We start from the raw sequence: 23,826 nt of genomic DNA, 5'->3' as shown, positions 1-23,826 counted from the left end.
GGAACCAATTTAAAAGTGCCTACAGCCAGCCCAAGTTTGTTATGTTAGGCCTTCGATGCCTGTCTGCGGTCACTCCTTCCACTAGGCCTCCACTGACCACACCACTGCTGCCCGTGTACCCCTGGAACCAATTTAAAATTGCCTACAGCCAGCCCAATTTTTTTATTTTAGGCCTTCGATGCCTGTCTGCGGTCCATTCTTTCAACTACTACTACACTGACCAGGTCACTGCTGCCCGTGTACCCCTGGAACCAATTTAAAATTGCCTACAGCCATGTGTTATTATTTTAGGCCTTCGATGCCTGTCTGCGGTCACTCCTTCCACTAGGCCTCCACTGACCACACCACTGCTGTCCGTGTACCCCTGGAACCAATTTAAAATTGCCTACAGCCAGCCCAATTTTTTTATTTTAGGCCTTCGATGCCTGTCTGCGGTCCATTCTTTCAACTACTACTACACTGACCAGGTCACTGCTGTCCGTGTACCCCTGTAACCAATTTAAAATTGCCTACAGCCATGTGTTATTATTTTAGGCATTCGATGCCTGTCTGCGGTCCATTTTTTCAACTACTACTACACTGACCAGGTCACTGCTGCCCGTGTACCCCTGGAACCAATTTAAAATTGCCTACAGCCATGTGTTATTATTTTAGGCCTTCGATGCCTGTCTGCGGTCACTCCTTCCACTAGGCCTCCACTGACCACACCACTGCTGCCCGTGTACCCCTGGAACCAATTTAAAATTGCCTACAGCCAGCCCAATTTTTTTATTTTAGGCCTTCGATGCCTGTCTGCGGTCCATTCTTTCAACTACTACTACACTGACCAGGTCACTGCTGCCCGTGTACCCCTGGAACCAATTTAAAATTGCCTACAGCCATGTGTTATTATTTTAGGCCTTCGATGCCTGTCTGCGGTCACTCCTTCCACTAGGCCTCCACTGACCACACCACTGCTGTCCGTGTACCCCTGGAACCAATTTAAAATTGCCTACAGCCATGTGTTATTATTTTAGGCCTTCGATGCCTGTCTGCGGTCCATTCTTTCAACTACTACTACACTGACCAGGGCACTGCTGGCCGTGTACCCCTGGAACCAACATCAGAAAATATAAAAATAAGTATTTTGCTTATAAAAAAGAAAATACTGGTGAGATATCAAATGCAGACATTTTAACATTAAAAACAAACACACAACTCTAATCTGGTACAGTACTAAAAATGGCCACCAGCTACAATTACTTTCTCCTGCAAGTAGTTAACTGAAAGTTTTTTTAAATTGAAAACACACATATGGCATCCACCGAGTGTTGTCCTGTCGCGTCTTCTTTATATTATTGCCGAGAAGATGCAAAATAATGAAAATAATAAAATCATTAATTACCAAAATAATAGAGAAAGTCAACACCACATTGCAAATAAACATTCATTCCAAATAAAGAAGCAGGGCGCGTCCGAGGGTGAGTATATACCTAATAAGAATATAATCACCCTCGGACGCGCAATGCTTATTTCCAACAGCCTTCCTTCCTAAGAATCAGCCCTTCCGTCGTGTAGAGAGACGTTGTGTTACACTCCAAGGTGTTCCCCAGGTTGCCTTTCCTGAGCTTCGATCTTCCGGCTCTCGTTTAGTAGTTCTTGGAAACTACACTGCATTAGGCCTTCAAATTGGGTATGGGGTGTAGAGAGAGGGTGTGTTACACTCCAAGGTGTTCCCCAGGTTGCCTTTCCTGAGCTTCGATATTCCGGCTCTCGTTTAGTAGTTGTCGGAAACTACGCTGCATTAGGCCTACAAATTGGGTATGGGGCGTAGAGAGAGGGTGTGTTACACTCCAAGGTGTTCCCCAGGTTGCCTTTCCTGAGCTTCGATATTCCGGCTCTCGTTTAGTAGTTGTCGGAAACTACGCTGCATTAGGCCTACAAATTGGGTATGGGGCGTAGAGAGAGGGTGTGTTACACTCCAAGGTGTTCCCCAGGTTGCCTTTCCTGAGCTTCGATATTCCGGCTCTCGTTTAGTAGTTGTCGGAAACTACGCTGCATTAGGCCTACAAATTGGGTATGGGGTGTAGAGAGAGGGTGTGTTACACTCCAAGGTGTTCCCCAGGTTGCCTTTCCTGAGCTTCGATCTTCATGCTCTCGTTTAGTAGTTGTCGGAAACTACGCTGCATTAGGCCTACAAATTGGGTATGGGGTGTAGAGAGAGGGTTTGTTACACTCCAAGGTGTTCCCCAGGTTGCCTTTCCTGAGCTTCGATCTTCCGGCTCTCGTTTAGTAGTTGTTGGAAACTACGCTGCATTAGGCCTTCAAATTGGGTATGGGGTGTAGCGAGAGGGTGTGTTACACTCCAAGGTGTTCCCCAGGTTGCCTTTCCTGAGCTTCGATCTTCCGGCTCTCGTTTAGTAGTTGTTGGAAACTACGCTGCATTAGGCCTTCAAATTGGGTATGGGGTGTAGCGAGAGGGTGTGTTACACTCCAAGGTGTTCCCCAGGTTGCCTTTCCTGAGCTTCGATCTTCCGGCTCTCGTTTAGTAGTTCTTGGAAACTACACTGCATTAGGCCTTCAAATTGGGTATGGGGTGTAGAGAGAGGGTGTGTTACACTCTAAGGTGTTCCCCAGGTTTCCTTGCCATTGCTTCGGTCTTCCGACTCTCGTTTAGTAGTTGTAGAAAAGTACACTGCATTAGGCCATACAAAATGGGTATGGGGTGGAGAGAGATGGTGTGTTACACTCCAAGGTGTTCCCCAGGTTGCCTTTCCTGAGCTTCTATCTTCAGGCTCTCATTAAATTGTGGTTAAATGGAACAACTGCATTTGGCGTACTAGTTGGTTTGGGGCCTACTATCGGTGTCTGCCACTCCTTGCTGTTCTCCTCCACTGAACAAAGCTGTGCCGCCTGTTTACTACGGTTGCCAATTTTGAACTGCATTTCGACTACTTACTGATTTGGCCCTACTCTCTGTGTCAGCCTCTCATTCCAGTTGTCCTCCACTGCAATGCCCCCTGGTTATTCCTGTGTTACCAATTTTGAACTGCATTTAGCCCACTTTCTTCTTTGGGCCTATATCTGTGTTTCCACTTCATCGTGCCCATTGCCCAGCCAGTGATAGATGAGTCTGCTGGTACATTGACCCATAACGCAACATTCCCCGTGCACGCTACACAACAACATTGTGACCCTGCTGAAAGTCAGGTTGCTCTTCCCGCATACCATACCACCTTACACGGGGACAAAGAGGAAGGTGCAGATGAAAGTGCAGGTTCCTTCATCAGGTGGGGGGAGGAATACTAGTTGGCGACGTCACTGGCACAGGGCCTCTCATAGTACGCAAAAGTGTTGCTGCCGGTGGGAGGCGCCCCCGCCGTGCAAACACACCGCTGTACTTTGAGGGGCCCTGTGCCAGTGCCAATGCCAACGAGTGGGCCCCCCCTGCTTGCTCAGGTTCACAGCACTTGCAAAGTTGAAATACTTACCTCTCCCTGCTCCACTGCCGTGACGTGGTCCAGATTTCCTGGGCCCACTAATTACTTGAACCAGCCCTACCCCCCACAACTTTAGCCAAATGACCCCCAATTTCAAATGCCTTCCAATTATTATAAGGTAAATTACGCTTGACAAGCTTCATTAAGAAGAATGGATGGTTTTGACATTAAAATGGCCACTCTAGGTGTTTTCCTGGCCCCCACTCACTGCCGACTATGCTGCCCCATTGACTTGCATTGGGTTTCGTGTTTCGGTCGATCCCGACTTTACGTCATAATCGGCCGATTTCACTCGACCCGACTTTGGACATAGTCGGGTTTCGCAAAACCCGGCTCGACTCTAAAAAGGTCAAGGTCGCTCAACTCTAATAAACAGTGGAAAAGTTTCAATGTAACCAAATAGCAAAAAAGATTTCTTTCCCCAAATAGATGCATTTTATTTAAAAATGCAATGTTTCCAAAGCTGTACAAGCCCTTTAGGGTTCTCAATCCATCCACTTGGACAGAAAGGGCTTCTTGCCATTTACTTCTGCTATGAAAAATGATATCTGAAGGGCCATTGTAAGATGACATTTGTCAAACAGCAAAGCCATACAACATAAAATATCGACAGGACAATGACAGTCCTAATGCTTAAAAAGGGTTAACTTCCTATCTTTTTTAAAGGAATCTGCTCTACTAATCCTCTCAGGGAGGAGATATTTTTGTGATTCAGTTACTAACAAATGGGCCCCATTCCCCTATGAACAGTCCTGTAGAGCCTAACTTTACCACAAACTGATGTTATATACTTTTGGCCACTCAATATCTCTACTCGGTACTCCCTGAACGGGGATGTCGAAAAGAATTTATCACTAGTAATGTATATGAATGACTATGAAAAGGACATGTGGTGTTTGTGTTTTCCAATTAATGTATATATCAATCCTCTGCGGTAAGAAAGTGCAGTAGAAAAGTGCCCAAAAATTCCTCTGGAATGTCATGGGCTGGCAATTGTAAAGGGAGCTGTCCGCAGTGGACCTTGCTGATTTGCATGCCCAAGTGTATTCAGTGTGGCAGAAAATTCCTTGAACATAAAATCAATATTAGCATGCCATGTGTAATTGTGTGCATGGCAGTTGTACTTGATACTAAATATATCAAGATATTTAGAATTTTTTATTTTTTCATCATCTCCATATCATTAAGATGTATATCCAGCCTGTGATTCTTGGTTTTGTAATTTCAATGTTGAGGAGTATCTGGAGCGCCCCCAGACACAGGGCCACGCGTTTCGGTACCGGGCCTCTCTGGTTCGGTGCTGAAGCTGTCACGGTGGCTAGGCCCGGTCCGCGACCCTGCTAAGGGGCGTCCAATAAAGGTTGCACACAGTCTGTCAGGGGTTCGTGACGCCACCTGTGGTGTTCGGTCAGGGTGACCGACGCTGCTGTGGGGTCCACTGGGGTGATGGAATGGCAGCTGGATGGTATAACTTCCCACAGGTGAAGTATGTCCCCAGGGCTTCCCAGTGGTGTAGGTGGCGATGGTGAGAGGTGCAGGCAATAACGAGGACACAAGGTTGCAGTCTCTTTACTGAAGGCTTCAAGATCCTCAATCCAGAGTACGTTTAACCCCTTCATGACCCAGCCTATTTTGACCTTAAAGACCTTGCCATTTTTTGCAATTCTGACCAGTGTCCCATTATGAGGTAATAACTCAGGAACGCTTCAACGGATCCTAGAGGTTCAGAGATTATTTTTTCGTGACATATTGGGCTTCATGTTAGTGGTAAATTTAGGTCAATAAATTCTGCGTTTATTTGTGATAAAAACGGAAATTTGGCAAAAATTTAGAAAATTTCGCAATTTTCACATTTTGAATTTTTATTCTGTTAAACCAGAGAGATATGTGACACAAAATAGTTAATAAATAACATTTCCCACATGTATACATTACATCAGCACAATTTTGGAAACAAAATTTTTTTTGCTAGGAAGTTATAAGGGTTAAAATTTGACCAGCGATTTCTCATTTTTACAACGAAATTTACAAAACCATTTTTTTTAGGGACCACCTCACATTTGAAGTCAATTTGAGGGGTCTATATGGCTGAAAATACCCCAAAGTGACACCATTCTAAAAAATGCACCCCTCAAGGTACTCAAAACCACATTCAAGAAGTTTATTAACCCTTCAGGTACTTCACAGCAGCAGAAGCAACATGGAAGGAAAAAATGAACATTTAACTTTTTAGTCACAAAAATTATCTTTTAGCAACAATTTTTTTATTTTCCCAATGGTAAAAGGAGAAACTGAACCAAGAAAGTTGTTGTCCAATTTGTCCTGAGTACGCCGATACCTCATATGTGGGGGTAAACCACTGTTTGGGTGCACGGCAGGGCTTGGAAGGGAAGGAGCGTCATTTGACTTTTTGAATGAAAAATTATCTCCATCGTTAGCGGACACCATGTCGCGTTTGGAGAGCCCCTGTGTGCCTAAACATTGGCGCTCCCCCACAAGTGACCACATTTTGGAAACTAGACCCCCCAAGGAACTTATCTAGATGCCTAGTGAGCAATTTAAACCCTCAGGTGCTTCACAAATTGATCTGTAAAAATGAAAAAGTACTTTTTTTTCACAAAAAAATTCTTTTCGCCTCAATTTTTTCATTTTCACATGGGCAATAGGATAAAATGGATCATAAAATTTGTTGGGCAATTTCTCCCGAGTACGCCGATACCTCATATGTGGGGGTAAACCACTGTTTGGGCACACGGCAGGGCTCGGAATGGAAGGCGCGCCATTTGACTTTTTGAATGAAAAATTAGCTCCAATTGTTAGCGGATACCATGTCACGTTTGGAGAGCCCCTGTGTGCCTAAACATTGGAGATCCCCCCACAAGTGACCCCATTTTGGAAACTAGACCCCCCAAGGAACTTATCTAGATGCATATTGAGCACTTTAAACCCCCAGGTGCTTCACAGAAGTTTATAACGCAGAGCCATGAAAATAAAAAATAATTTTTCTTTCCTCAAAAATGATTTTTTAGCCTGGAATTTCCTATTTTGCCAAGGGTAATAGGAGAAATTGGTCCCCAAATGTTGTTGTCCAGTTTATCCTGAGTACGCTGATACCCCATATGTGGGGGTAAACCACTGTTTGGGCGCACGGCAGGGCTTGGAAGGGAAGGCATTCCATTTGGCTTTTTAAATGAAAAATTAGCTCCAATCATTAGCGGACACCATGTCGCGTTTGGAGAGCCCCTGTGTACCTAAACATTGGAGATCCCACACAAATGACCCCATTTTGGAAACTAGACCCCCAAAGGAACTAATCTAGATGTGTGGTGAGCACTTTGAACCCCCAAGTGCTTCACCGAAGTTTATAATGCAGAGCCGTGAAAATAATAAATACGTTTTCTTTCCTCAAAAATAATTATTTAGCCCAGAATTTTTTAATTTTCCCAAGGGTAACAGGAGAAATTTGACCCCAATATTTGTTGTTCAGTTTCTCCTGAGTACGGTGAAACCCCATATGTGGGGGTAAACTACTGTTTGGGCACATGCCGGAGCTCGGAATTGAAGTAGTGACGTTTTGAAATGCAGACTTTGATGGAATGCTCTGCGGGCGTCAAGTTGCGTTTGCAGAGCCCCTGATGTGGCTAAACAGTAGAAACCCCCCACAAGTGACCCCATTTTGGAAACTAGACCCCGAAAGGAACTTATCTAGATGTGTGGTGAGCACTTTGAACCCCCAAGTGCTTCATAGAAGTTTATAATGCAGAGCCGTGAAAATAATAAATACGTTTTCTTTCCTCAAAAATAATTATTTAGCCCAGAATTTTTTATTTTCCCAAGGGTTACAGGAGAAATTGGACCCCAAAAGTTGTTGTCCAGTTTCTCCTGAGTAAGCTGATACCCCAACGCAGAGCCGTGAAAATAAAAAATCATTTTTCTTTCCTCAAAAATTATGTTTTAGCAAGCATTTTTTTATTTTCACAAGGGTAACAGGAGAAATTGGACCCCAGTAATTGTTGCGCAGTTTGTCCTGAGTATGCTGGTACCCCATATGTGGGGGTAAACCACTGTTTGGGCGCACGTCGGGGCTCGGAAGTGAGGGAGCACAATTTGACTTTTTGAATACAAGATTGGCTGGAATCAATGGTGGCGCCATGTTGCGTTTGGAGACCCCTGATGTGCCTAAACAGTGGAAACCCCTCAATTCTACCTCCAACACTAACCCCCCCACACCCCTAACCCTAATCCCAACTGTAGCCATAACCCTAATCACAACCCTAACCACAACCCTAATTCCAACCCTAACCCTAAGGCTATGTGCCCACGTTGCGGATTCGTGTGAGATTTTTCAGCATCATTTTTGAAAAATCCGCGGGTAAAAGGCACTGCGTTTTACCTGCGGATTTTCCACGGATTTCCAGTATTTTTTGTGCAGATTTCACCTGCGGATTCCTATTGAGGAACAGGTGTAAAACGCTGCGGAATCCGCACAAAGAATTGACATGCTGCGGAAAATACAACGCAGCGTTTCCGCGCAGTATTTTCCGCACCATGGGCACAGCGGATTTGGTTTTCCATAGGTTTACTTGGTACTGTAAACCTGATGGAACACTGCTGCGAATCCGCAGCGGCCAATCCGCTACAGATCCACAGCCAAATCCGCACCGTGTGCACATAGCCTAATTCTAAAGGTATGTGCACACGCTGCAGAAAATGCTGCGGATCCGCAGCAGTTTCCCATGAGTTTACAGTTCAATGTAAACCTATGGGAAACAAAAATCGCAGTGCACATGCTGCGGAAAAACTGCACGGAAACGCAGCGGTTTACATTCCGCAGCATGTCACTTCTTTCTGCGGATTCCGCAGCGGTTTTACAACTGCTCCAATAGAAAATCGCAGTTGTAAAACCGCAGTGAAATGCGCAGAAAAAACACGGTAAATCCGCCATAAATCCGCAGCGGTTTAGCACTGCGGATTTATCAAATCCGCAGCCGAAAAATCCGCAGAGGACCAGAATACGTGTGCACATACCGAAACCCTAACCCTAACCCTAACCCTAGCCCTAACATTAGTGAAAAAAAAAATTCTTTATTTTTTTTATTGTCCTTACCTATGGGGGTCACAAAGGGGGGGGGGGGTATTTATTATTTTTTTTATTTTGATCACTGAGATAGATTATATCTCAGTGATCAAAATGTACTTTGGAACGAATCTGCCGGCCGGCAGATTCGGCGGGCGCACTGCGCATGCGCCCGCCATTTTGGAAGATGGCGGCGCCGAGGGAGAAGACGGACGGACCCCGGCGGGATCGGTAAGTATGATGGGGTGGGGGAGAGCACGGGGGGGGGATCGGAGCATGGGAGGGTGGAACGGAGCGCGGGGGGGTGGAACGGAGCGCGGGGGGGTGGAACGGAGCGCGCGGTGGGTGGAACGGAGCACGGGGGGTGGAACGGAGCACGGGGGGGTGGAACGGAGCACGGGGGGGTGGATCGGAGTGCATGGGGGGTGATCGGAGCACGGGGGGTGATTGGAGCAAGGGGGGAGCGGACAAGAGCATGGGGGGAGCGGAGCACAGGACGGAGGGGAGTCGGAGCTGTGTACCGGACAGATCGGGGGGCTGGGGGGGCGATCGGTGGGGTGGGGTGGGGGCACATTAGTGTTTCCAGCCATGGACGATGATATTGCAGCATCGGCCATGGCTGGATTGTAATATTTCACCAGTTTTAATAGGTGAAATATTACAAATCGCTCTGATTGGCAGTTTCACTTTCAACAGCCAATCAGAGCGATCGTAGCCATGGGGGGGTGAAGCCACCCCCCTGGGCTAAACTACCACTCCCCCTGTCCCTGCAGATCAGGTGAAATGGGAGTTAACCCTTTCACCCGATCTGCAGGGACGCGATCTTTCCATGACGCCACATAGGCATCATGGGTCGGATTGGCACAGGTTTTCATGACGCCTACGTGGCGTCATGGGTCGGGAAGGGGTTAACAGGGCTATCAGAGACCGGCCGGTCCGATGGGCACATCCAGAGTTTCCTTCGCAGATGGAAATCGTTGCTGTGTTGTAGTCCTACCCTGCTGAGCATTCGGAATAGTCCTCACAACTGCTGTTCTCATTCGTTCGTTCTCTACAGCTCTCTCTTTCTCTTCAGTACCAGATGTTACTAGTTTCTCATCCCCCAGATATATTTTGGCTAGGACGCACCCGTATGACGGGAAGGCTTGGAGGTCTTCCGGGACCCTAGAGACGCCCCTCTCCCAATGTTGCCCCCTATGTCTTCTTAGGAAATTTAAGGTAGACAGCCAACCTATAATTAACTGTCCTGGGGAGTTTGAAGTAAGGCCTGAAGTCAGTTACTCCTACGGTGTTCCGGCCACTGACTACACGCCTCAGTAAGATGTTGCCGCTCTCTCTCTCGGCACGACTCTTACTGGCTCTCCTTTGTGCTTGATCTCGTTTACACTGTTCCACAATATCCTTCCCTTCGTGTCTCTTTCTCAGGATACCGCCGCAGGGTGTGCAGGCGCGGTTCCGTTACGTTCTGTTCTGTTCGCTAGGCACCTGCCAGGTTCCCCAGCCTGACAGGGACCCCCCTGTGCCTTCTCCCTGCAACACCCCCTGCCACGGGATGTTGCCTGAATCCAACCCAGTCAGCTTCTGACTAACTTCCTCCCCAGCCCCTAGTTTTACCAGTGTGAGGAGTGGCCCAATAAATAAAGCCTTTTTCTCCCCCTAGTGGCCGAAGTGTGAAGTGTAATGTGTTCTGGTGATACCTGGTCAGGAGAACTCCTTAGTGCCTTCAGATGTACCGCCACTCCCCTTAGCGGCAGAGTGCCATACTGCAACGACCAGGTCTCTGGGGCACTGCACTTTCCCCCGGTTAAATCCAGTACTCATGGACTGGGAAGAAGAACAACAATATAATACAGCAAAAGACACAAAATTTTTGAAATGTTTAGAACAAGTAAATAGAAAAGGTGCTTCCCTTTATGGGAGGTAAGGACACTTGAATGTTACAAACAAAACAAACAAAAGTTAAATATTTTTTTAAACAACACTTTGACTATAAATAACTCTCAGTACCCAGCTGGGTATTCTACTAAGTGCAAACTCTGATTTAACTTTTCCTTTAAGGGCGTATAAGCTGAACCCACTAAAGGCCTACTATAACATACTATACTAGCAATTCAACTTTCTTTCCGTTCCAACTTCACCATTGCAGGACCGCCTAGCTCCTTGGCTGGGCCTACTGCCATTGTGCTGACCATCTTTCTACATCTCTCAGGAGGACTCTCTCTCTAACCCCAGAAGCATTATCTTCGCAAAGTCTTCTTTCACTTGTAAAACCATTAGGGAGCACCTTTAAGAAGGTGCAAACTATATACAAAACAGTTCTGAATCATTCACCGTCCATGATCCGGCAGTCTTTGGAAACAATGATGAACTTTGTGCAAAAGTAGAAAAAACAATAGAAAACAATAGGGATCCCGGGTAAACAAAGGGACCCCTTTAAGAAATAACCCTGGACAGGTTTAAAGTAGCAGCAACAGCAGGAAACAGTTAACTATATAAATATTTGGATCTCCGAGGTTTAGTGCTGTAATAGGTGACACGACATCAGCCGGTGGTGACCACGTCCCGGCCGGGGAAGCTCTGGCCCTGTGTCACCGTCCAGCACCGTCTCCATCAGATCAGCAGCGTTCTGGGTACGAGCGGTGATGCCGGTGGCAGTCTCTGCAAGCAGGACACCACCCGCCGGGGTGGTAGCACTGGGTCCGGCGGGGTCAGGAGTCAGCGGGGTCCCGCCACCAGTTTCGGTCGTGATCGTAGATGGCGCGACCACTAGCGCACAGCGTTTGACTCTCTTGGCATACCACCCTCGCTCACTCCAGTGGTGGGTGTAGGTCACATGGTCCCCTCTGTACAAGATTCGGAGTGGAGGTACACTGCGGGACTGGGGTTCCACATTTCAGCTAGTCACATAGACCTCGGTCAGCAGCCCTGGCTCTAATATGAAGCCGTAACCCCTCCCCCGGTGGAAGGCCAGCACAATCCCCTGTTTTATCAAACTCTCAGGGCAGCAATTGACGAGGGGCACCCGTTCCTCCGGTCGGACAGTCTGTTCCATTCGTTCTCGGTCATCCCATTGTGAAATCAAACTTCGTCTATACTGATCCCAGGTGAGCCTGATGACGTAGGAGCCCTCCTGTCGGGACCAGTCTGGTCGGAACCGGGGAGCATTCCACTCAAAGACCACTTCCCTGGGGCTGATGTCTATCGGTGTACCCAGAGGTGTCGGCAGCGGGGACAGGATCCCCTTCATGGCGTAAAGGGCCGCCACCACAATCTCAGTAGCGGGAGACCAGTCATCAATGGGCTGGGGAGCGGTCACCGTAACCGGAGCGGTCGGTGGGGCAGGATCGCTGTTGGTACCTGCGTCTGATGTGGTTCCACCGATGTCGGTCGGCTCCGCTGACGAGGACGCTGGAGTCTGCTGTGGCCCTGACCACGGCTCCTCCCGGGTGGCCTTCCAGCACAGCTCCGACCTCCATTTCCTCGCCGTCGCCGACCCCCCCAGTCTGGAGTCGGGTGGTCCGATGCCTCCTCCGGCAACTCCAGGGGATCCGGGTTCCCCTGTGAGGGCAAGCCTTGATCCGGTTCCGCTGGGCTGCGATGATCCCGGGCCACTCCGTCGTCGTTCAGGTACCCGCTGGTCATCAGCTCTGCCCCTTGGTCTGCAGCAGCACACACACGAGGCTCCGCCATTTGCTGGGGTTTGAGCTCCTCCATTCCTGAGCTCGTCATACTGCAGCCGTAGTCGGAGTGGGCGAACGTTGCTGTTCGCGCCGTTTTCTCGATCTCCTCCCATGACACGCCCTCCTTCTCCTGCGCTCCTCGTGGCGCGGCAATGGCGGCGGTTTTGGCGGGAATCATGCGACAATAGCAGTACAAAGTCTTTGCAATAAATCACAGTCCAACACGTTACAATCACAGTTCCAAGGCACACATGACCCAATTCTTCAGGCTTAAGTACGATCCTGTTCATGACGCCAAGTTGGAGCGCCCCCAGACACAGGGCCACGCGTTTCGGTACCGGACCTCTCTGGTTCCATGCTGAAGCTGTCACGGTGGCTAGGCCTGGTCCACGACCCTGCTAAGGGGCGTCCAATAATGGTTGTACACAGTCTGACAGGGGTTCGTGACGCCACCTGTGGTGTTCGGTCAGGGTGACCGACGCTGCTGTGGGGTCCACTGGGGTGATGGAATGGCAGCTGGATGGTATAACTTCCCACAGGTGAAGTGTGTCCCCAGGGCTTCCCAGTGGTGTAGGTGGCGATGGTGAGAGGTGCAGGCAATAAGTTGGACACAAGGTTGCAGTCTCTTTACCTCTTTACTGAAGGCTTCAAGATCCTCAATCCAGAGTACGTTTAACAGGGCTATCAGAGACCGGCCGGTCCGATGGGCACATCCAGTTTCCTTCGCAGATGGAAATCGTTGCCTACCACTAGCGCCTGTGTGTTGTAGTCCTACCCTGCTGAGCATTCGGAATAGTCCTCACAACTGCTGTTCTCGTTCGTTCGTTCTCTACAGCTCTCTCTTTCTCTTTAGTTCCAGATGTTGCTAGTTTCTCGTCCCCCAGGTATATTTTGGCTAGGACGCACCCGTATGACGGGAAGGCTTGGAGGTCTTCCGGGACCCTAGAGACGCCCCTCTCCCAATGTTGCCCCCTATGTCTTCTTAGGAAATTTAAGGTAGACAGCCAACCTATAATTAACTGTCCGGCGGAGTTTGAAGTAAGGCCTGAAGTCAGTTACTCCTACGGTGTTCCGGCCACCGACTACACGCCTCAGTAAGATGTTGCCGCTCTCTCTCTCGGCACGACTCTTACTGGCTCTCCTTTGTGCTTGATCTCGTTTACACTGTTCCACAATATCCTTCCCTTCATGTCTCTTTCTCAGGATACCGCCGCAGGGTGTGCAGGCGCGGTTCCGTTACATTCTGTTCTGTTCGCTAGGCACCTGCCAGGTTCCCCAGCCTGACAGGGACCCCCCTGTGCCTTCTCCCTGCAACACCCGCTGCCACGGGATGTTGCCTGAATCCAACCCAGTCAGCTTCTGACTAACTTCCTCCCCAGCCCCTAGTTTTACCAGTGTGAGGAGTGGCCCAATAAATAAAGCCTTTTTCTCCCCCTAGTGGCCGAAGTGTGAAGTGTAATGTGTTCTGGTGATACCTGGTCAGGAGAACTCCTTAGTGCCATCAGACGTACCGCCACTCCCCTTAGCGGCAGAGTGCCATACTGCAACGACCAGGTCTCTGGGGCGCTGCATATCTACTATATAATTGTCTAAGGGTCACTTCTGTCTTTCTCTCTGTCCTTCTTTCTGTCACAGTTATTCATTCACTGATTGGTCTCGCCAGCTGCCTGTCATGGCTGCCACGACCAATCAGCGACAGGCACAGTCCGGAAGTAAATGGCCGCTCCTTACTCCCCGCAGTCAGTGCCTGTCGCCCACATACTCCCTTCTGGTCACCGCTAACACAGTGTTAATGCCGGCGGTAACGGACCGCATTATGCCGCGGGTAATGCACTCTGTTACCGCCGCTATTAACCCTGTGTGTTCCCAACTTTTTACTATTGACGCAGCCTATGCGGCATCAATAGTAAAAAATGTAATGTTAAAAATAATAAAATAAAATAAAGCTGCTATACTCCCCCTCCGTAGTCTGCTGAGCCGCTCCCGCCAGCCGCCATCTTCCGCTGCAGTTTCCGGTGGCAAAGATGGTATGGCAGAAGGACCTGCCATGATTTTTTATTTTTTTATTTTTATTTTTTATTTTTTCACCTGTGACAAACCTGGCTGGGCAACATACTACGTAGCTGGGCAATATACTACGTGACTGGCAGATATACTACCTGGCTCTGTGCTGTATACTACGTCACTGGGCAATATACTACGTCACTGGGCAATATACTACGTGGCTCTATGCTGTATACTACATCACTGTGCAATATACTACGTCACTGAGCAATATACTTCGTAACTGGGCAATATACTACGTGACTGGGCAATATACTATATAACTGGGCAATATACTACGTGGCTCTGTGCTGTATACTATGTTGCTGTGCGATATACTACGTCACTGGGCAATATACTACGTGACTGGGCAATATACTACATAACTGGGCAATATACTACGTGGTGCTGTGCTGTATACTACATCGCTGTGCGATATACTACGTCACTGGGCAATATACTACGTGGCTGCTCAATATACTACGTCACTAGGCAATATACTACGTGGCTGTGCAATATACTACGTGACTATACTACGTAATTGTGCAATATACTACGTCACTAGGCAATATACTACGTCGCTGGGCAATATACTACGTGGCTGGGCAATATACTACGTGGCTGGGCAATATACTATGTCACTGGGCAATATACTACGTGTCTGGGCAATATACTACGTGGCTTGACAATATACTACGTGGCTGGGCAATATACTACGTGGCTTGACAATATACTACGTGGCTGGGCAATATACTACGTGGCTGGGCAATATACTACGTGGCTGGGCAATATACTACGTGGCTGGGCAATATACTACGTGGCTGGGCAATATACTACGTGACTGGGCAATATACTACGTGACTGGGCAATATACTACGTGGTTGGGCAATATACTATGTGGCTGGGAAATATACTACGTGGCTGGCCAATATACTACGTGGCTGGGCAATATACTACATGGCTTGACAATATACTACGTCACTGGGCAATATACTACGTGGTTGGGCAATATACTACATGGCTGGGCAATATACTACGTGGGCTGTGCAATATACTACGTGGACATGCATATTCTAGAATACTCGATGCGTTAGAAACGGGCCACCATCTAGTATGCACAATAAACATGGAGTCCTAATTTTGCCTCTGAAAGCTTCTGGAGGTTCATCAATTAACTTGCAAATAAATGTGCCTAGCTGTACCTGGGTTTTTTCACAAGTTGGTTCCCCCCCCCCAAAATATTATCCCAGAACTGAATCCCATAATTCTGATTTCTCTTCATATTACTAAATGTGCACTTTCGTCTCATGTAATCTTCTGTAGAGTATCTAATAACAAAAGAATGATACCAGGTAAATAAAGGGACGAATAATAATGGAACCAATAATTTTTATCTGCACGTCCATGCTTGAAGGGGTAAAATATACAGAAATAAGGAAAAATACAATTTTCTTTGTTTTTAGAAACAGTTGGTTTTCTTCCCTAAAAATTTTTTACCACAGAAATGAATCTTGTAATTCTGCTGTGTTCGTGTTGCTAATTCATTTTATTGTACTACTTTTGTTTCATTAAATCTGATGTAGAGTCTAATGAAGCCAAAGAATGGGACTTTATCATCATACTAAACTGGGACCAATACATTTTCTTACAAAACCAAGGAAAAACACAATTTGCATTGGCATAAATGGTTTAGCCCCATAAAATTACCTCAGAAATGTATCCCTTCATTTTGTCTGTGTACACCTGGACTTGGCGTGCATTCACTGCACAATGCAGGCGATATAATAAGTGCTCTGAGGGCCTAAAAGAATTTTTATCTGTACTGTGCAAACTCTAATATCCCATTTAAATAAATAAAGCCACAAGAAATCAGCATTAATTTCAAAAGGAAAATGTCCCTCGGCGTTTGTTCATGCAGTGTTTTTTTATTTGTGATTGCCTCATACACTCTTTGAATAAGCTTTTGGTGGATTTTGATAGACATTGTTCATACAGCAAGTTTTTTACAATGTGGTTGTAAAAAGCATATTGCGTTAAAGTTGTGTGTTCCTAGTGGAATTTGTGGTAATCTTGTCAATTAAGGCAAAGGGCAACAAAAAAAGCTGTAAAAACTGTTATCTTAAAAAACAAACTGAAAATCACATTAAAAATCTGCACGGATTTCTGATACGGATTTCTTTTGAAATTACTGGACTTTTCCACCTCAAAAAACACTGATCATACTGTGTTTTGAGGCGTTTTTAGACCAGAAACGCACTAAATTCTTCCTCTATAACTCAAAACTCCTCAAAAACTCTTTTTGGCAAATTTTGGGCAATTTTTAGTCATATCATTAACACAACTGAGTAATTGAAAACACAAATGTTATTAATATTCTCTACTCTAGATTAACTACTAGAGGCTCCGTGATTTACCTTTATATCATAGATGAAGCTGGTGCCCGCTCCACAAAACGCCGACACCAGCTGAGCTCCAAACTCTGCTATAAATCCCTTTCATGATACGGTCAATCACTGAAAGCTGCATTTATGACTGCTACCAAAGATTTACAGTACTGCTGCCAGTGATTGATAGTACTACTGTCAGAGACTGACAAGTCTGGTGTCAGCGATTGGCAGTACTGCATTTATGACCGCTACTCGTGATTGACAGTACTGCAGTACCATGGTATTTCAGTATATACAACAAACGATCAAACTTTTTCAGGATGATGTCTTCAATGGGGACTTAAAAAAGTGAAAGGTAAAAAAATACATATTTAAAAACAACATTAATCGCTCCTTCATTTCCCCAGTAAAAAATATAGAAAAGTAAAAATCTACATATTTGTTATTACCACATCCATAAAAGTCTATTATAATATAAAACAGTGACCTGTACAGGTGCATTCACTAAAAAAAACAATAAATAACCTAGTATGCAGCCTGAAATTATACCAATAAAATCTATAGCTCAGCATGCGAAATGCAAGCCCTCAGACAGTTTTGAAAATGGCAGCATACACCAAACTGCATTTTTTTTTAACAAAGTTCAGAACTTTTTGAAGCCGCTGAAATAGTAAAAGACAAAACTATGCATGGATGGCAGCGCAATAATGGTAGCGACCTGCAGAATTATGTGGCCACATAATTAATGCCATAAAAATTAACCCCCAAAAACTGATGGAGTTGGGTTCTATTCATCATTTCTCCTCACTATTTTTTTTCTCCATTTCTAAGGTCATATTTTGGTAAAATGAATGAGGTCAATCAAAACTACAACTCGTCCGACAAAAAACAAGTTCACATATGGCAATGTAGATGGAAAATAATAATTTTATGGCTCTTTAATTAAAGAAATGGAAAAACAAAAGCGAAAACAAAAAGGAAAATTAGGGGGTAAAAAACAATGCTATAAGTCTTTGTGTAATCAATTTAAACCCATTATTGAAAAGGTGTAATGTATAGCTGATCTAGGAAATATATAGTTCATTGGTTTATATTTTGGCTCATTTTAGGATCCATTTCCAGTTTTGACTAATAGACAAGTGTACGCACAAATGCAAGAAATGAAGTCTTTTTGAAAAGTTATTGTAGTGAGAAACAAAGTATGACACATTTTATTGGAGAGAAAGGGAAACAAAAAACATAGGAGGGCTCGAATGAATGAGCACTCCTGTATGTGGGAAAGCTGGCCGAGATGGGAACATTTTGTCACTTTTTTTTTTTTTTTAGACATTTTATTATCATTCCACATTAACTAGTAATGGCGCCAGTTATACCTTCCTTTGTGATAAGTTCAAAATAATAAAAAGACTTTCTGAATCCACAATATCGAATCACTGAATTTTGCGTCAATTAATTGAATGCTGTCCTACATTTTCTTTTTTGTCAAAATGGCTGACATCACAGAAAAGCAGTGTTTTTTCACTACAGTGATTTCATCAGGCACGTATCATTTCTATTTGTAACCGATGATAACCTGAGCAAACGCTAGATCCCTGGAAAAGTGTAATGGAGACATTTTGGGAGAATTAAGTATATCACAAATATAAAATATGCCATCATTAGTCCTTAGCACCAGTAAATGTTTGTATAGATGGAGAAATATCCATTTATTATTTTATTCCTACAAGGACTTGTTCACACGACAGTATTTTCAGTCCAAGTACAAAATGGACAGTCCAAGTACAAAATGGACAGCACATTATTTTGGACTTCCTCTATGCGAATGTCAAGAATGCTTATTCATCGTCTACCCTGCCGACCTTGGGGAAATCTGATCACAATCTTATACTATTGTCACCAGTCTACCAACCTGTTGTTAAATAAAAACACGCATTTAGTGGAATTTTGCACTGAGGCACCTTTTTGTGTCACTTCATATATATTTTTGTGTCACTTCATATATTTTTTTGTCATCTTATATATTTTTACCACATACTTTGGGTATATAATATATATATATATATTTTTATATTATGTATATTAATTGCTAGCACCCTTCACCTTTTTGTTATTGCCCTGTAGTACATACGTGGATATATTATTATTATTATTATTTTTTTTTATTATTATTTTTTTATATATCATTCTTTGGCTCCCTCTGCATCTATATGCATCAGAGGCGTAGCTAGGGTTTTGGTCCAGGGGGGGGCGAAGCTTCTGAGTGGGCCCCTAACCAGGTAACCTTGATTACAACTCGATGACACCCCCTAATAGTGGAGAGCCTCAGCAGATGACCGCGCTGTTACTGAAGATAATCTCTATATAAGGACCAACATGGATATTACCGCCATATGGTCAGTGGTAAATACCAGCCCTACAGAGCATATAAGAGATCACGGCACAGTTACAGATAAGGACTTACCATTGACGTTCTTTATGATGGAATCATCACTTTTCCCGTCTTTTCCATCTAGCCCAGACCGACATGACAACTTCCAGCTACAACTTGTCTGCAGAGAAAACAACACAGACACGTTTCACTTCTCACATTCCAGCCATCACCATCTATTCTCAACCTGCAAAAACCCCTAATCCTGCTGATACTCCAATACTGAGCCCCTGCTGCCATATATTTCCCTATTACTACACCTGATACCCCAATACTGAGCCGCTGCTGCCGTATGTGTCCCTATTACTGCACCTGATACCCCAATACTGAGCCGCTGCTGCCGTATGTGTCCATATTACTACACCTGATACCCCAATACTGAGCCCCTGCTGCCGTATGTGTCCCTATTACTACACCTGAAACCCCAATACTGAGCCGCTGCTGTCCTATTTGTCCCTATTACTGCCCGATACCCCAATACTGAGCGGCTGCTGCCATATGTGTCCCTATTACTGCACCTGATACCCCAATACTGAGCCGCTGCTGCCGTATGTGTCCCTATTACTGCATCTGATACCCCAATACTGAGCCGCTGCTGCCGTATGTGTCCCTATTACTGCTCCTGATACCCCAATACTGAACCTCTGCTGCCGTATGCGTCCCTATTACTGCACCTGATACCCCAATACTGAGCCGCTGCTGCCATATGTGTCCCTATTACTGCACCTGATACCCCAATACTGAGCCGCTGCTGCTGTATGTGTCCCTATTACTGCACCTGATACCCCAATACTGAGCCACTGCTGCCGTATGTGTCCCTATTACTGCACCTGATACCCCAATACTGAGCTGCTGCCGTATGTGACCCTATTACTCCACCTGATACCCCAATGCTGAGCCGCTGCTGCCATATGTGTCCCTATTACTGCACCTGATACCCCAATACTGAGCCGCTGCTGCCGTATGTGTCCCTATTAGTGTTGAGCGATACCGTCCGATACTTGAAAGTATCGGTATCGGATAGTATCGGCCAATACCCGAAAAATATCGGATATCGCCGATACCGATATCTGATACCAATACAAGTCAATGGGACATCAAGTATCGGAATGTATCCTGATGGTTCCCAGGGTCTGAAGGAGAGGAAACTCTCCTTCAGGCCCTGGGATCCATAGGGATGTGTAAAATAAAGAATTAAAATAAAAAATATTGATATGCTCACCTCTCCAGTGGCCCCTGGACATCACGCTGGTAACCGGCCGGCTTCTTAGTTTGAAATAAGCGCGTTTAGGACCTGAGAATGACGTCCCGGCTTCTGATTGGTCGCGGGCCGCCCTTGTGACCGCCACGCGACCAATCAGAAGCCGCGACGTCATTCGCAGGTCTAGAAAGGCCGTACTGGGGGCCCACGGCACGTAAAGGGAGGCCGCCATGACGGGGTTACGTGGGACCTGGGGAGCTGGAGCAGTTAGAAGGGATACGGTTGTAAGGGGTTAACTGGGAACTCGAGGGGTGGCTTTAGGGGCATTTTTTGAAAATAAGGGGTGGAACTAGGGGACTGTGGGGAGGGGGCACATAAAAAGGGGCACGCTCCTCACGCAGGCATCCATTTTAGGTGCCTGCGTGACAAGTGAGGAATCTCTGTCACACTTACCAGAATGGACGTTGAAGCGATCCTCCAGCGTCTCCAGACGGCAGCCAGCTCCCAGGGGACAGATTGGCTGAATGCATCCGTTAACAGCCTTCTCCAGGGGACATCGGGAGCACCATCGCAGGCACCGCAGGACGGGCGCCGGCCGCGGAGGACTAGGCCTCCGGCGCGCCTAAGCCCGGACATCATCCCCAGGGCCCGGCGCCGAAATAGGAGCCCCTCTGCGGACCCTCCGGTAAGCAGCGCTGTTCCCTCCACCTCACAGCGCGGCGCCGGGAGGAATCCTCCAGTGCGGCGGGGCCTACAACGGGGGGTGGATCCTTCCTCCCCTCCTTCAGTGTCCGGGCGACGTGGGGCGGCAGGAGCCGGTACGGCGGCCGCCAGCATGCCCGCTGGCGCCGCTCAGCGTGGGAGGCAGTGACAGCCGAGGAGACGGGGGTCAGGTGCGGTGGCCCCTCAGCGCCAAGGATTATGCGGGCGGCAGTCGGCTGGCCCTGGCATCAGCGTGCGGCCTTCTGCAGCGCACAGCTCTGGAGTCTTCAACGCAGCAGCGCCCTCTGCTGGTGGTGGCCTGGATACTGCAAGTTCTGCGCCCTCTGCTGGTGGTGGCCTGGATATTACAGCTTCAGCGCCCTCTGCTGGTGTTGGCCGGGATTTTCCTGCAGCTGCGCCCTCTGCTGGTGATGGCCAGGATTTTCCTGGATCTGCGCCCTCTGCTGGTGATGGCCGGAACTTTCCTGGATCTGCGTCCTCTGCTGGTGGTGGCGGAAATTTTCCGGATTCCGGCAGGCGACATTCCGTCGCTTCGGTACGCAGTGCCGGGGACGTATCCGTGGCAAGGAGCCGCACATCTTCCATCGGGCGGCAGGATGCTGGCTCGGCCTTTTCCCTTTCCGCAGCACCAGGGCAGTCGACGGCATCACCGAGTCGCCAGGACACGGATACGGCCGCCAGGAGTTCGGCGGGCAACATCGCGGATCAAGCCGGTCGGGATGCAGGACACCTTCGGCTGGGAGCTGGATCTTCGGCTGCTGGGCTCACAGCACCCAGACAGCTAGGTGAGAACATTTTCCCTATCTTTAATTTGCCAGGCATAGTTTCCCCTGAAGCTAGGAATAGTGACATTACTTCGGGAGTTGCTAGCGGGGGTATGGGTTTAATCCTTAGAGGTTTAGGGGAGCTAGCGGGCTTGTGGGGGTCCGGTCTTAGCAGGGGGTCTTTGCCGTCAGCTGCTTGGTTGGGAAATACGGGGTCGTTTGAGGGGTCTAGACAGTTGTCTGAAGTTACGGGTACATCCAGCAGTGCGGGTCCTGCGGCAGACACGGGGAGCTCATCAAGGAATTGATGCACCAGGTGAGGGAGCTTTGCAGGATAAGGAAAAGGAGGATGTACCGCAACTAGATGATGCGGCTAGGGGGGAGGTCTATGTCTGCTTCGAGGGCCCGTTAGGGGCACATTTAAAACAGGAGGTTAGGGAAAAAATCTGGAAAGGGGAGTACATAGAAATATTTTCTCTTTTACCCCTAGAGAGATTTAATTTGGATAGACCTAGAAGGGAGGACTCTAAAAAAGAAGATGAGGAGAAACGGAGATATAGGCTGATTCCCAGATCATTTTCAAATTGGCTGCAAGCTTTCGCTATTATGGCTAGCGTAATCGGGGAGAAGGCCCCGGAAAATTGCTCGGCGTTATTTTGTTACTTAGATGCCATAGGGGAGGCTTACAGGACCTATGGAGGACAGGGTTGGTTACGCTATGACGAACAGTTTCGTCAGCGTAAGGCTTTTAGGCCAAGTATCAGGTGGGATCACAAGGACATAGCGTTGTGGATGAGAGTTATGGTCCCGTCCCGTTTAGGTCAGACTAGCCAGCCTTTTCACGGGGGCGCCGGGAGTTCAGGGCAGTCAGGACACTCGGCGGCTTTGCAGAAGGGACTGTGTTTCGCCTTCAATGATGGCGTATGCAGATTCGGGAGCAAGTGTAAATATAGGCACGAGTGTTCAACCTGCGGGGGGGTGCATAGCGCTTCAAAATGTTTCAGGGGTAACAGGCAAAAAGTTGGAGATTCAGCTGACAAAAGGGGTGACTCCGGTGCAGTGGGTAGTGATGGAGGCCTTTCTAAGTAGATACCCTGATAGGTCAGCTGCAGTTTTATTGCGCGACGGTTTTAAGGAGGGTTTCAAAATCCCTTATGTTGAGCAGGATGTTAGTTTAAAAAGAAAAAATTTGAAATCGGCGTTACAATTCCCGGAGGTCGTGTCGGAGAAGTTGAATAAGGAAGTTGCTCTGGGAAGAATGGCAGGCCCGTTTGTCGCCCCTCCGATTGCAAATCTGAGGGTGTCACCTCTTGGCGTGGTCCCTAAGAAAGAACCTAATAAATTTAGGTTAATCCATCACCTGTCGTTTCCGAAGGGATCTTCGGTTAATGATGGTATTGATCCCGAGTTGAGTTCGGTGTCGTACTTATCATTCGATTCAGCGATGGAGTGGGTTCGAGCATGTGGAAAGGGGGCTAAGTTGGCGAAAACCGACATCGAAGCGGCCTTTCGTTTGTTGCCAGTTCATCCTGACAGTTTGCATTTATTGGGTTGTTTTTGGGATGGCGGCTTCTTTGTTGATCGTTGTCTTCCCATGGGTTGCTCGATTTCATGTGCTTACTTTGAGGCCTTCAGCACGTTCCTAGAATGGGTGGTAAAAGATGTGTCTGGGATACGCTCATGTTCGCACTATCTGGATGACTTTCTGTTTATAGGGCCAGCGGAATCAGCAGATTGTTCGATTTTGTTGCATACAATGGAGAGTGTGACAAAAAACTTCGGGGTGCCTTTGGCGGAGGATAAAACAGTTGGTACGGTGACAGTGTTGAGCTTCCTAGGCATTGATATCGACACGGTAGCAATGGAATGTAGGCTACCTGCAGACAAGGTTACCGCGTTGCGCCAAGATGTGGTTAATACGATTGGTTTGAAAAAGATAAATTTGCGCAGTTTGCAATCGTTGTTAGGGAAATTGAACTTTGCATGTAGGATCATGCCGATGGGTCGAGCGTTCTGCCGCCGCCTATCCTTGGCAACAGTAGGG

This window comes from Ranitomeya imitator, chromosome 2, assembly GCF_032444005.1.
Source record: "Ranitomeya imitator isolate aRanImi1 chromosome 2, aRanImi1.pri, whole genome shotgun sequence".
NCBI classification, from domain to species: domain Eukaryota; kingdom Metazoa; phylum Chordata; class Amphibia; order Anura; family Dendrobatidae; genus Ranitomeya; species Ranitomeya imitator.
Note: the sequence above shows the minus strand (reverse complement) of the source record.